Source organism: Myotis daubentonii, chromosome 8, assembly GCF_963259705.1.
Source record: "Myotis daubentonii chromosome 8, mMyoDau2.1, whole genome shotgun sequence".
NCBI classification, from domain to species: Eukaryota; Metazoa; Chordata; class Mammalia; order Chiroptera; family Vespertilionidae; genus Myotis; species Myotis daubentonii.
In genome coordinates this window covers 35,725,405-35,739,856 of record NC_081847.1, presented here as the reverse complement: position 1 = coordinate 35,739,856, position 14,452 = coordinate 35,725,405, and the positions used below count along the sequence as shown (strand labels likewise).

Here is a 14,452-nt window from a genome sequence, read left to right as displayed (position 1 = left end):
GGACTGAAAAGCCCCAGGTTCGATTCCGGTCAAGGGCATGTACCTTGGTTGCGGGCACATCCCCAGTAGGAGGTGTGCAGAAGGTAGCTGATCGATGTTTCTTTCCCATCAATGTTTCTAACTCTCTATCCCTCTCCCTTCCTCTCTGTAAAAAATCAATGAAATATATATATTTTTAAAAAGAATCCCTATTCTCAGAGACTTGGCTTTATAAGCCCAAGGGAACGGGTCTCAGAAACCCTTTTTACGAAGATGGCGCCGAAAGCTAAGAAGGAAGCCCCTGCCCCTCCCAAAGGTGAAGTCAAAACAAAGGCTTTGAAGGCAAAGAAAGCAGTGTTGAAAGGCGTCCACAGTCACACACACAAAAAAGAGGATCCGCATGTCACCCACCTTCCGCTGGTCAAAGACACTAAGGCTCCGGAGGCAGCCTAAATATCCTTGGAAGAGTACGCCCAGGAGAAACAAGCTTGACCACTACGCCATCATCAAATTCCCCCTGACTACCAAGTCAGCCATGAAGAAGATAGAAGACAATAATACACTGGTGTTCATTGTGGATGTCAAGGCCAACAAGCACCAGATCAAACAGGCTGTGAAGAAGCTCTATGACATTGATGTGGCCAAGGTCAACACCCTGATCAGGCCCGATGGCGAGAAGAAGGCATATGTTCAACTGGCTCCTGACTATGATGCTTTGGATGCCAACAAAATTGGAATCATCTAAACTGAGTCCAGCTGCCTAATTCTAAATATAAAAATTTTACACTGTAAAAAAAAGAAAAAAAGAAAAAAAAAAGAATCCCTATTCTCTGTTGTTCTTCAGACTGACCTTCACAATTCTCAGTTGCTAAATACTCATGCATAGCATCCATTCTCATGAACGGTCTACGTTAAGTTGTGGTCATCCTATAAGTCGTGGTCATCCTATGATCATACTGTCTCCATTTCTAGAACTCCTTCCTCTTCTCTAGATACACTTAAATCTTCCCCAACACTTTTGTTCCAATTTGTTGATTCTGTTTTCATCATCTGTCACCAAGCCTAGGACACTATAAGCAAGAATAGTGATTTGATAACAATTATTAGTTAATGAACAGGAAAAAAAGACATAAAAGGTAATTATGCTATTTAGTTCTGCTGAAGTATGATGTTAATATTAATAGCATAAGTATAGGCAAGTTATGCTTACTCAAATTCTAGGCCACAGACTGTCTCATTCACATTAAAAAATCATACAACTTTACTTGACATTAAGGAGACAAAGTATGAATAAATCAGTACCCCTTTAAAAAAATCACCCCTCAAAAATACATGTACTATTAATGCATCATCACGCATATAATGAAATCAGTATAATGTTATATCTGTGAAGCTACACAAGAATAACGTTTTTAAATTGGTGGGGAATATCACAGAGTTATACAGACATCAAATCTTTTGTTCATATAACTCCCTCCATAAGGCCTTTCCATCCCCAAAATGCTATATTTATCTAAATCTATCCTCCCCCTATACACACAGCTGTTACTCTTTCAGACTGAAAAATACTAAATCTTAAAAGGCTGTTAACTTGTGCTATCTTAATTATATTCTATTAAGTAAAAATGCTTGTCCAGTGCAAAGGCATATGTGCCCAGTACCATCTTTCAAGTATTAGTAAGGTAACCATCAACTTGATTTAAGGATGACTTAACTTTTTTTATAAATCACATTACAATTCTCAGTTAAGTTGGATATACAAAGATATAATTTTTCTGCACATATTTATTCTTCAAACTTTAAAAAGAGTTTGCCAATGCTAGGGCTCCAATTTGGTTCCATTTCCCTTAATATTTAAAAAACTGATTCATATGTTTCCTCAGTGTGAAGAATGGCCAGCCAGTCCATCAGTGTCTGCTTTGGGATGAATAACCAACAAAACAGAACTGCAGACTTGGGATTACCAGGGACCAAAAATCAAGCTCTCTTCAGAGATGGGAAGCCCCTGGATAAACTACCTGAATGGCTGATATCCAGCTTTTCCTAGGGAACTTTGGGCGTTTGGGAGGTTTGCCTTATTACTGCAAAGATAGCACATTCCATTGGTGGACAGCTTTGAAATGGTTCTTAGCAATGGTCACGAATTGGTAATAGATCTGTCTTCTGGGTCTTCCTTAGACAGCTTTGATGTAGAAATATGATACAGTGATAGAAAAAAACAGTCTCTGGATTCAGACAAATCAGGATTCAAATTAAGGATCTGCTACTTTTAATAGGGGGAATAGTCCTCCTCAGTCTCAGTTTTCTTATTTATAATTATGCAGTCAATACTGTCCAACTGCCAGAGTTGTTGTTAACAATCAAATGAAATAAAACTAGTACAAACTAGCACAGATCCCATACCAAAGAAACAAATTTATCTTCTTTTTTCTGTTTGAGGAAAATCTGAACAATGATGACCTCATACTGTTCAGGCTAAGCAATTAAAGATAGGATAGTTTGGGTTTATCCTTCCTTTTCAGAATGTAAGCTCGAAATAGAGTTCACATAACTGACTTTTTATGGGCCTAAATCTTAGGGGAATGTATGATGCATATGCAAATGAGGTGCTTTATTATAATGAATCTGGAGGAAGCAGTATCAGATAAATATCCCCACAACAGATAAAGACTAGGGAAAGTGTCTCCATAGCCTCCTTATGCTCTTTCTGCCTGGCTGGACTTCTTATGTATGACTTCCAACCCAGAAGTTCTATGTCAGATTCATTAATCTGTGCCTCTTCCACAGCCCCCAACTGTCTTCTCTGCTGTTCTTCACCATTTTTAAGTTTCAGCTCCAGTTTAAGCCATATGTTTTGCATTTACGCCCTTGAAGTTTCCATCTACCACAAACTTGCTTTTTACTTATTTTTTTAAAATTAGAAATAGGTCTTTAGTTTAATCAAGAGCTTTTTTTTTTTTTAGGAAGGGAAAGGGATCTATTTATAGAAATGATTTTTTTCCCCTTTCAGCTCCTTAATGTTAAACCATCCCTGCATTATGAGATCACCTTGATTGATTAGGCTGTGTTACTCTTATTTTTTTAATGTATATTTTTATTGATTTCAGAGAGGAAGAGAGAGATAGAAACATCAATGATGAGAGAGAACCATTGATCAGCTGCCTCCTGCACACTCCCCCACCAGGGATTGAGCCGGCAACCTGGGCATATGCCCTGACTGGGAATTGAACTGTGACCTCCTGGTTCATAGATCAACGCTCAACCACTGAGCCACACTGGCCGGGCTAGGCTGTATTACTCTTAAATATAGTGTCATTACAGTAAGCTAAGATAATGCAGTACAAGTCTTTCAAACAGGATAGAAGTGAAGGAACAAAGAAATACAAGCTGAATGAGAATGGTATTATTTTGGTTAAAATATATATATATACTTATTTGCTTTTAGCTTTCTATTTTAATTACAGAACATATTCCAAAATGTTTATTTTCCTTTCATAAGTTCATCATTTTAATTAACACTTGAGCAAAGCTAAAATACAGACTAACAACACATATTTTAAATTAAAGTATCAACAAAAAGTAATATTGAGTCTATATGTCTACAATGAGTTGGAAGTTTCTATCTTTCCCTTTCAATGGAAGACCCAAAGATTTACTCTAAATTCCTGACTTCATCACTATTAAAAATTTCTAACACAATTTAAACTATGTGAATGAAACAACATTTGCAACAAATGGTCCAGTTGTGAGCATCTGCCTCTCATTTATCTTGGGACAGAAATCATGAGTTAAGATTAATGGCTTTAAATCCCAAACAGCCCAGACATAACAAGTTAAAAATGAAATACATGTAAATGATTCAACTTTTGGTTTTGGAAACATCCAAGATGTTTTTCCATCTAAGTCCATTTAAGGGAATATAATTAAAATAATTTCAATCAACAAAGGCAAAGAGTATTACATGTTTAAGCAGTGAAGTTTAGATTTAGGTTGGGACAATTCTAGGAGATTTCTCCTGTATACTTTTTGGAAAGCTAGCAATCAAGTTTGTAGCTTCCAAATTAGGACAGTCCTGAATTTCTGTGCCCTAATATGAACTTTCTAAGAAACAGAAAAAAAAAAGTAAAAATCAAATCACACAACTTTTTTTCTGACTCAGAACTGCCTTTCTATTGTTATTTCCTTATTATGAGTCCCCTTGGCCCTTCATGCTCTTACCACTAAGTACTTTTGATTATTTAGAAATTATTGACCATGGAAAATCTTAAGATTTTCTCTATTTTAAACTGATATTATAGAATACAAATGGCTTCCATGAATTCAGTCTGTGCTTAAAACCTTCAGAGAGAAAAGAAGAAAAAAAATACAGAAAGATAGGAAGGATGAGCAGGTTTCACTGTTTTGGGTAAAGAATCGATATCAATAGGAACCTCAGTTTACTCATCTCTAAAATAAAGGATTGCCGAAACCGGTTTGGCTCAGTGGATAGAGCGTCGGCTTGCGGACTGAAAGGTCCCAGGTTCGATTCCGGTCAAGGGCATGTACCTGGGTTGCGGGCACATCCCCAGTAGGAGATGTGCAGGAGGCAGCTGATTGATGTCTCTCTCATCGATGTTTCTAGCTCTCTATCTCTCTCCCGTCCTCTCTGTAAAAAATCAATAAAATATATTAAAAAAAAATAAAATAAAATAAAGGATAACAATGATAATAATTCACCACAATGCTGATATAATTACATGAGCATATACAAATGGTCCTTTTACACAGTGTAAAGTATCATATCCATTAATTAGCTACCTTTTTAGGGTAATGGGACAAAGGTACAAATAGAGACTGGTATGCAAAGAAGGACAAAAGAATTAAACATATTTCTTTTTTTAAAATATTTTTATTGATTTCAGAGAGGAAGGAGAGAAAGACAGAAACATCAATGATAATCACTGATCGGCTGCCTCCTGCATGCCCCCTATTGGGGATTGAGCCTACAACCTGGGCATGTGGCCTTGACAGGAATCGAACCTGGGACCCTTCAGTCTGCAGGCCAATGCTCTATCCACTGAGCCAAACCAGATAGGGCTAAATTTATATTTCAATAGTCAACCATAAAGAGTAATCATTCTTTTCTAACTTTCAATTTACCATGGCCAACATTTCAATTTCTCCACATTTCCTCACTTAGCCAGTCCTCCATCACTCGCCAAAGCATAACAAAATGAGATAGTGAATTTTGAAAGAAAATAACGATGTATTTCCAGTCCAAACTGTAAGGTTTTGTAGATTATCTATATGCTTGTTACTGCCCATTAGTTACAGTACGCAATTACTAATGCACTGAGAAGAAAGGTACAGAAATAAATGTATTTTGAAGAACCAACATTCAATTAGTGGGTTAAAACATAAATTTTCTGCCAGAAAAACATTTCTACCATTTCACTATGCAACCTCACTCCTGGGAATTTGTCCTTAAGAAAATAACTCCAGGGAAAAAGCAATTTATACAACAGAGGAATGGTTAATTAAATGGTGGACCTGAATGTCAATGTGAACTGTGAAGACATTAAAAATTATAATTATGAAAATCATTCAACACTTGGGGAAATGCATACAGTACAAAACTAGTGGGGGGGGGAGCCTCCTAATGCAGTTACGATTACAATTATTCATTAAAAATTGATACATATGTTCACAGTAAGGAACGTGAAAATGAATTGAGGACGTGCTGGGCATAACAGGTAAATACCAATTTCCTTGAATTATTCTGGAGCATTGCTTATAAAATATTTTCATTTGCTCTCTCACTAAATATTTTTTTGCTGCACAAGAATTATAAGACACACACTGGGCTGCCAAGCATTCCTAACACGTTAGGTCTTTCTTCACACACAAATAGTATGATCTAGCTATAATGACCTCATTTTTTGAAACCAACATTTTGACAAGCTGTTAAGATCAGGGAACAATGGGGAAGATTATTTGAAATAGAAAGCATGACAGAAAAACCAAGATCTGAAAGTCAAAAGTCCTAGGCCCCAGTCCTTCTCTACCTGCACAACATAGATGGGTAAAAACATGTTCTTCATTTAGACCAACTGCCCTAGGTTACAATCCCAATAACTTGGTTGTATGACCAAAGGCATGTCAGATAAACTATCAAAACCTTATTATGAGTTTAAAGAATATCATTTTTTATATATATATACAGTAAATGCTTAAACAAATAAGCACAACTAAAACACTGGTTCACTATAAAATAGGCAATTAAGCCGCCCTCCCTCCCTCTCACCTATTTTGTTATCAGGAAACAAAGTTAATAATCCTGTTCTAAACTGCAAACCAGCCAGGCCTGTGTGGCTCAGTGGTTGAGCGTTGACCTATGAACCAGGAGGTCACAGTTCAATTCCTGGTCAGGGCATATCTGGGCTTCTGCTTGATCCCCAATGGGGGGTGTGCAGCAAGCAGCCAATTAATGATTCTCTCATCACTGATGTTTTTATCTCTTCCTCTCTGAAATCAATTCCAACCCTCAAGAGTTCATGGTGTCGCTGGGTGATAAAGAGTTTAAGGAGGGGACCTCAAGTAAATTGGGAGTGAAACACAAAGAAAAGGAAGATTTCACTGAATCTTATAAAGCCAATCAAAATCTTTTTTTTTTTTATCATCTAAGATGCTGTGTTGTTTCATGGCTGCCATTGAGAATCAGCTAACGAAGACTCCTGTCCACCAAATGAAGAGTATATCCACATGCACTAATGCTTCTGCAACCAATCTAGAATGTCTAAATACAGATTCCAAGTTACAAGTGTCTACTCTAGAGACTACACTCAGCCAACCTTCCTAACGTACATCTGAGTTCACTGGCCTGCAAATTTTTTTAAGTCTGTTTTTATTGATTTTTAGATAGAGACGAAGGGAGAGGAAGAGAGAGACAGAAACATCGATGACAGAGAAACATCGATTGTCTGCCTCCTGCACGCCCCCTACTGGGGATCAAGCCTGTAACCCGGGCATGGGCCTGGACCAGGAATTGAACCGGTGAGCTCTTGGTGCATGGAATGATGCTCAATCCAGTGAGCAACACTGGCCAGGCTGGCTTGCAAATTTTAAGGCTAACTTTTCATTCTGTTTTTGAGAACAAGGAACAGATGGCCTACACAGCATAAACTCTCCCAAGAACTAATTTTTACCAATTACATGTGGTTAAAACCAAGATTTATACCTACAGATTAGTGAACAACAGAAACCCTCATAATGACTTGACAATTATTCAGTGTGACAGCTGTTTGTACCACTACCAAATGTGAGTTTTAAAACATAAGCTAACACCTCTGGTTCCTCTGGATTAAAATAAAACAAAGAACCTGAGTTACAATATTGATCACAGATATAAAACAAGAATCAACCAATGAGTGCATAAATAAGTGAAACAAGAAATCAATGTTTCCCTCTCTAAAAAAAGTTTAAGTCAACTCTTAGGTATTTCTTAGTGGATTATACAGAAATTATCATGTTTTCCTAGTATTAAGACTATTAGGTTAAAATATATTCAGAATGTGAAATTAGGACTAGAACTTCAACTTTAACTTAAATCCAAATAAAAACAAGGTAATTGTTGGCTTTGCTTCTAATGGGGGATAACCCAAAACATTTTTCTATTTTAAAGTAATTTGTTCCATACCTTTTTTGGGGGGGGTCCCATGCCCTTACATGTATATATATCACAAGAGAGAAATTATATTGCAGTAATATTACTCTGCAACTTTTCATAAAAACAACATAAAGTGTATATCCCCAATTCTGTAAAAGTTTTAGAAATTCAACAATATCTCTGCATTAAAAAACAAAAGGACAAGAGGGATAGACACTAAAAAGTTATATATGATAATAAGATATAGAATAGTCAAAACAATATCAAAAGAACAAGGTTAGAAGACAAAATTCTCATTGGCAAGTAATTTTTAGTAAAAATGCCAAATCAGATCAACTGGGGAAAAAACTGTCTTAACAAATATTGCTGGAACTGAATATTCAAGTGAAAATAATTAATACTACGTCAATCCTTCTACAAAAACTAATTCAAGATGGATGGTACACTAACACTTAGAAACAGTAAGTTTCTGTAAAAAGAACAGGAGAAAAATCTTCATGACCTCATGTCAAACAAAATTTTTAAACAGGTTACCCCTCCCTCACCAAAAAAAACCATAAATTTTTTAAAATTGATAAATTAGACTTTATGAAAATTAAGGTTTTCTGCACATCAAAAGACAATATTAAGAAAATGGACAGATGGGCCATAGTTAAGAAAAATTATTCACAGCTTATAAATCTAACAAAGGACTCATATCTAAACTGTAAATAGAACTCTGACAAATCAACAATAAAAACACAAATAACCTAATTTTTGAAAATGAGATTTGAAGAGAGATTGTTGAAACAGATTAATGTAAAAAATAAAATAAAAAAGACTGAGTAAATGTTAAGGAGGATATGGAACATATCTCAAACTTTGCTGGTAAATATAAAATGATACAACCACTTTGGACTGTTGGAGAACTGTTTAGCACTTAAATATATATTTACCCAATGACTGAATAATCCCAGCTCAAGAGAAATTAAAACACATATTCACAACAACTACAGAATGTTTATAGCAGCCTTATTCATAATAGCTAAAAACTGGAAACAACCCAAATGCCCATCTACAGGTGATAAACTAAGTTACATTCATACAGTGCAATACTACAATGTTAAAAAGGAATAATTCACACAATTACATGTATGAAACTTAAAACCACAAAAGGCAGACATTAAAGAATACACACTATATGATACCATCTACATGAAATAGAAATACAGGGGGTGAAATGAGATATTGGTTACAAGAGGGTATGTAGGAATTTTCTGGTAAACTTAAGTATTCTAAATTCTGTTTAAGACTTGGGTTACGCCCTAGCCGGCTTGGCTCAGTGGATAGAGCATCAGCCTGCGGACTGAAGGGTCCCAGGTTCGATTCTGACCAAGGGCACATGCCTGGGTTGCGGGCTCAATCTCCAGTGGGGTGCGTGCAGGAGGCAGCTGATCAATGATTCTCTCTCATCATTGATGTTTCTATCTCTCTCTCCTTCTCCCTTCCTCTCTGAAACCAATAAAGAAATTTAAAAAAAAAAAAGGGTTACACGAAGTAGACAACTATGAAAATGCATTGGATTACACAAAATATCTGCAATTTACATTAATTATATACATATATATATTTTTTAAAGCAGTACAAAAGGCTTCTACCACTTATTCTATGCCTTTCTCTAAAGGCAGTTTCTGTGGTTAATGTTGTGATAATTTCATCACTATCAAAAAATTTTAATGCAATTTAAACTTCTGTACAATCGCTATGAAATTAAAGTCTCTATAACAGCTATGTATAGCCAGTTTATGCCATTCTTCAAATTTCTGGCAGTATTTTATCCTGAAGGATGAGCTTGATAATCAGACTAGCACTCCTGCATCCTGAGTGACCAGCATTCACATCTAATCAATAACAGATGTGGGAATGGTGCCAGAGTGGGCCTTAAGCCAAAGTAACAATTTTGCTCCTATTCAAAAACAAATATCCTTCTTAAGCTCCAAGTCATCCAAACAGAGAAAATGACATCTGGAAATTCACTACAATGCCATGTGTTTGGCCCCTTTGGATGATATCTGTAGGCACTGCAAGGAGAGGGTTGCTGTGCCAGCCTCGTGGGTCTCTGCAGAGTACAGCAACTCTAACAACCTTGCAGTATGAAGAAAGTGCTAAAAGCTTGAAGGAAAATATAGTACCAAATGGGTGCAAGCAGAATTCATTTAATAACATTCATTTATGGTTATTTTACAAATAAATAGGAATTGTTTATCTCATTTCCATATTCAACTTTGGCCCCAATTACCTTTTTTATAGCCTTGACTTCTCAACTCTTTACCAGATCTATTTTTTAAAGATTAATACTCCCAAGAAAACTTATGCTCAATATAAACAAATTCAATCATATAAAGTCCCTTAGAAAACATTACAAAATTTTGGTGATGTGGACAATTTTTGAAATAGGTGTACAAATACCAAAGCAGTCAGCTGTAAAGGGGAAATGTGGGGTTGGAATGGGAAGTCATTTACTTTTGATCTTTTATTGTTTCTGCAAATGTTTGCATTATTCTTATATTAACTTATGGTGTTTTGATGTTATTTGTATTATGCAGCCATTTATTCTAATGACGACTAAAAAGTGACCAGTTGCTAACAAAGGAAAACTGATTTAAAAGCCTTTATTCAGATGCCCATGAGCACTATATACCTTTCTAAGTCCATGCTAATGGTGAAGCAGGTTTCCAACTTACCCAAGATCTGAGTTGCGCAAGACTTTCTTGTTGGGAAAGATAAATTAAGAAGCAACTATAATGATGGCTACCATTACTTTCCATTTCCATTTGTTCATTTGTAAATGATAACATTTATTTATTACAGTATGTGCAAAAAATGTGGCTAAGCACTCTTATACCAAGACAACGATGTGAGACAATACCACTTTACTTAATCAGAAACTAAGGCTGTTAAATTATGCCCAAGATCATATAGCTTAAATTAAGTGACAACTCTGCTGGACTCCAGTGCCCATAAGTATAGCAAAAGGAATCTAAATTGAAAGATGCTGAGTGAATTATTATAGGACTTGATGAGGTTTGTTTGTACAGTGTGACTAAGAATTTAATAAAAGGTATGAACATTGATCATAGTGCAAAGATACTTCATCTTCTTCTAGAGTTCATGTCTTTCTTCACAAATATATAAATGTAACAAGTCTATAGCTGAACGGGACTCTATGGAAGTTAGAAGACTGACAAGTAGAAGCTCTTATGTAGGAACCCACTTATGTCAACAAGACAAGAGAGTCTTCTGACAAAGCACGCCCATTCTGTCAAATGAATGGTCTTGAGGAGTAAGAAAAAAAATCAGCTATGGTTTGAAAATGTTGGCTCCATATCAAAATCATCCTTTTCTTCCCAGTATAGCACATCAAACTTAGTAATCCAAAAAGTTCTTTTCTTCACTAATTCCAAAAATCCAGGTACCTTTAGAAAAAAAAAAAAGGAAAAATTCTATGTATAGATACAAATATAAAGGGTCAATAGCTGTCATGGCTCAGTGAAAAAACTATTTTAATAACAACACCCTAAAACATAATCAGGTATTCTACTGTGTTTTCCAAGAGCAGCTAAAGAATAGAGGCAGATCAAAACCAGCTAGAAAATAAAATCTCTTTGGCAAACATTTCAGTGACGCAATTAGCACCTACTCAATTCATCTGTTAAGATAGGACAATCTTATTTTGGCATTAAACTAAAATCGGTATAGGGAAAATGGAATAAACATGGAAATAAAAGAATTGGGAAAAGTACCAAGTATGGGATCTCCACCCAATACATAATATAATCCTAGAGATGAAGTACATTATAAGTTTGGAATGGTTTATCTTGCATTCTTCCTCCAAGCCCTGGGATTCTTCACCAGTGTGGACAGAAATATGAATATGCTGTAGCAAACGGCTACAACTGCAGCTTGCAGATGTCGGGCTGCTAGCTCTGTGATCAGCAACCATGCTGTTTGCCTTGCTGGCTCCCTCCTGGTCACTGCCTCATCAGTCAGCACTATAGCAGTGACCCAGTGATTTTCAACGAGTGTGCTGCAAGAATTTTTAAAATGTGCAATGCCTGACTATTTAGTAAGGGACAGTGCCCTCTTTTCCCTTAGATCAGTGGTTCTCAACCTGTGGGTTGTGACCCCTTTGGGGGTCGAATGACCCTTTCACAGGGGTTGCCTAAGACCATCAGAAAACACATATATAATTATATATTGTTTTTGTGATTAATCACTATGCTTTAATTATGTTCAATTTGTAACAATGAAATTGAGGGTCACCACAACATGAGGAACTGTATTAAAGGGTCTCGGCATTAGGAAGGTTGAAAACCATTGCCTTAGATGGTCAAATAAAAAAATGACAACAGCCAATGCAACAACAGCTGTCAGGTGTGAATGAATCAAAACTATACCTTTTTTTTTTTTGGTCAGATTAGCAAATATCTATATCTATATCTATATCTATATCTATATCTATATCTATATCTATATATCTCTTTGGGTGTGCTGCAGAATTTTAGTAATTAGTTTATGTGTGTCATGAGATAAAAATGGTTGAGAATCGCTGCTGTAACCAGAGGACTGAGAGGTTCTTTCTGTTGGACAGCACCCTTTGTACCCAAGCAGAGAAGAAAGACCTTATCTGGGAACTGATGATTGTCATCATAGAAATTTCTCTTTAAGATGCTCTATTCTTGCCTTTTAATGAACAACCCTGAGGGTGGAGGGGGGGATGCTGATATAATGATGATGTCTCAGTTTTCTCCATAAAAATAGAAACAACCACCTGGTTTTCATTTCCTATCCTTGGGGGGCTGTTATGAAGATAAAAAGCTTTGAAAATTAAAAGCACAGTACAAATATAAGACTATATTATAGTGGGGACTGAATCCAAACAATTATAAATGGAAGATAGATGGGCACTTTGGCAGGGCAAATAACCATGTCTGCCATCACAGCAAATTTCTAAGTTTCCTACTTATATTTTTCGAGAAGATCTCTGATAGAAATTAAAGAGGCCTAAAGTACATAAAACAGGTTATGCCCTCTCCCCAAACTGCCCTGCCTTCCCTATCTTAGGTACTTAGGAAACTCCTACTTTAAGGTCCAATTCAAACCTCACTTCTTCATTAGCCCTCCCAGGCACTCAACTGCCCCTTGAAAGAAGTAACAACCTCCCCCCATATCTGCACTCACAGCCCCTTATAAACATCTGTACAATGTCATTTATCATACTGTATCATCTATAATTTGTTTCTGTGCCTATCTTTCCATTAGCCCATGTGAGTTTCCTGAGCTCTCTATTTAACCATAGCAACTACCTAGTATATCTGATACATCGTATAAACCAGTGGTCGGCAAACTGCGGCCCCTTGAGTGTGGCTCTTCCACAAAATACCATGTGCAGGCGCGCACATACAGTGCGATTGAAACTTCGTGGCCACACTCAAGGGGCCAAAGAGCCGCATGTGGCTCGCAAGCCGCAGTTTGCCGACTACTACTATAGACTATAACTCTTTCCTAATTTGAGTTAACTAACTAAATTGCAATACAGAAAGGTTTTTATACCTTTTCAATTAAGGCAGAACTTCCCAAGCTGTGTGCAAAGGAACAAATGAGAGATGTGAATGATTATCAGAGTATACTGAGATACTGATTTCCTCAGTCTGGGATGGCCAATCAGAATTTATCAATTTCTCCTTGTGCTATGATGTGAAAAGGTTGAAGAGCACTATATAAATCAGTAGTGAAGCCGAAACCGGTTTGGCTCAGTGGATAGAGCGTCGGCTTGCGGACTGAAAGGTCCCAGGTTCGATTCCAGTCAAGGGCATGTGCCTGGGTTGCGGGCACATCCCCAGTGGGAGATGTGCAGGAGGCAGCTGATCGATGTTTCTCTCTCATCGATGTTTCTAACTCTCTATCTCTCTCCCTTCCTCTCTGTAAAAAATCAATAAAATATGTTAAATCAGTAGTGAAGATTTAATTTTAAAAATATTAAAATAGAAAAATAGGATTAAACACTATATTAATGGTGACAATTACACTATATTAATGGTGACATCAATTGAGGCATCAAGAAAAATATGACGACTAAAATAAGTGTTTCACATACTGTTCACTACAAAATAAATGTTTCAGAATACTGGTATCAGGTAAAGCATCATATCCTAAAAGAGAAAAATAACAGCCACTTCCCATAGCTCCCAGTCTGTGTAAACACCATATGGTCTGCTAATTTAATAAAAAAGAACCCCAGAATTTACTTTTTCATTCTGCAGATAGAAATGAAAATAAAGTTGCTAGAAATATTTTAGAAATTGTTTTACCAAATGTCTAATGAAACACATATAGTACCCAAGTTTATTCACTCTTTTTAAACCTCCCTTTGAATGCACAAACACCCATTTATAGGCTACATTGAAAACATTAACTGATCAGCTCAGTCTTTTCATTTTCATTTTAAAATCAATCATTACTTTGTATCACTTCCCCCCACCCACCACCACCCCAAGTTCAAGTCCTCTGGCCCTCTCTATTCCACCTACAACAGACAAAAGTCAGACCTTCATCTCTTGTCTTGACTACAGTAATCATTTCAAAATGGTCTCCCTGACTCTGAGACTGCCTCCTTGAAATTCACCAAAATGCCAAGTCACATTTCCCTGTTTTTTTAAAAAAGAGCATCAAACAAACTGTGAGACTCTTAAGCCTTGTTTTCTACTGAAAAAAGTCTAAGCTCCTGAACATAGCATAGAATACACTATATAATCTAGACATTTCACTAGCTATCCAGTCTCATTATCC

The 14,452-nt window shown here is 36.4% G+C and overlaps 1 protein-coding gene and 1 pseudogene across 1 annotated transcript in view; one reads left to right on the top strand and one right to left on the bottom strand.

Moving 5' to 3' along the window:
- CBFA2T2 (CBFA2/RUNX1 partner transcriptional co-repressor 2) overlaps nt 1-14,452 on the bottom strand; it is a 152,511-nt gene that overhangs the window by 64,250 nt on the left and 73,809 nt on the right.
- Nucleotides 238-739, top strand: LOC132239522 (large ribosomal subunit protein uL23-like; annotated as a pseudogene).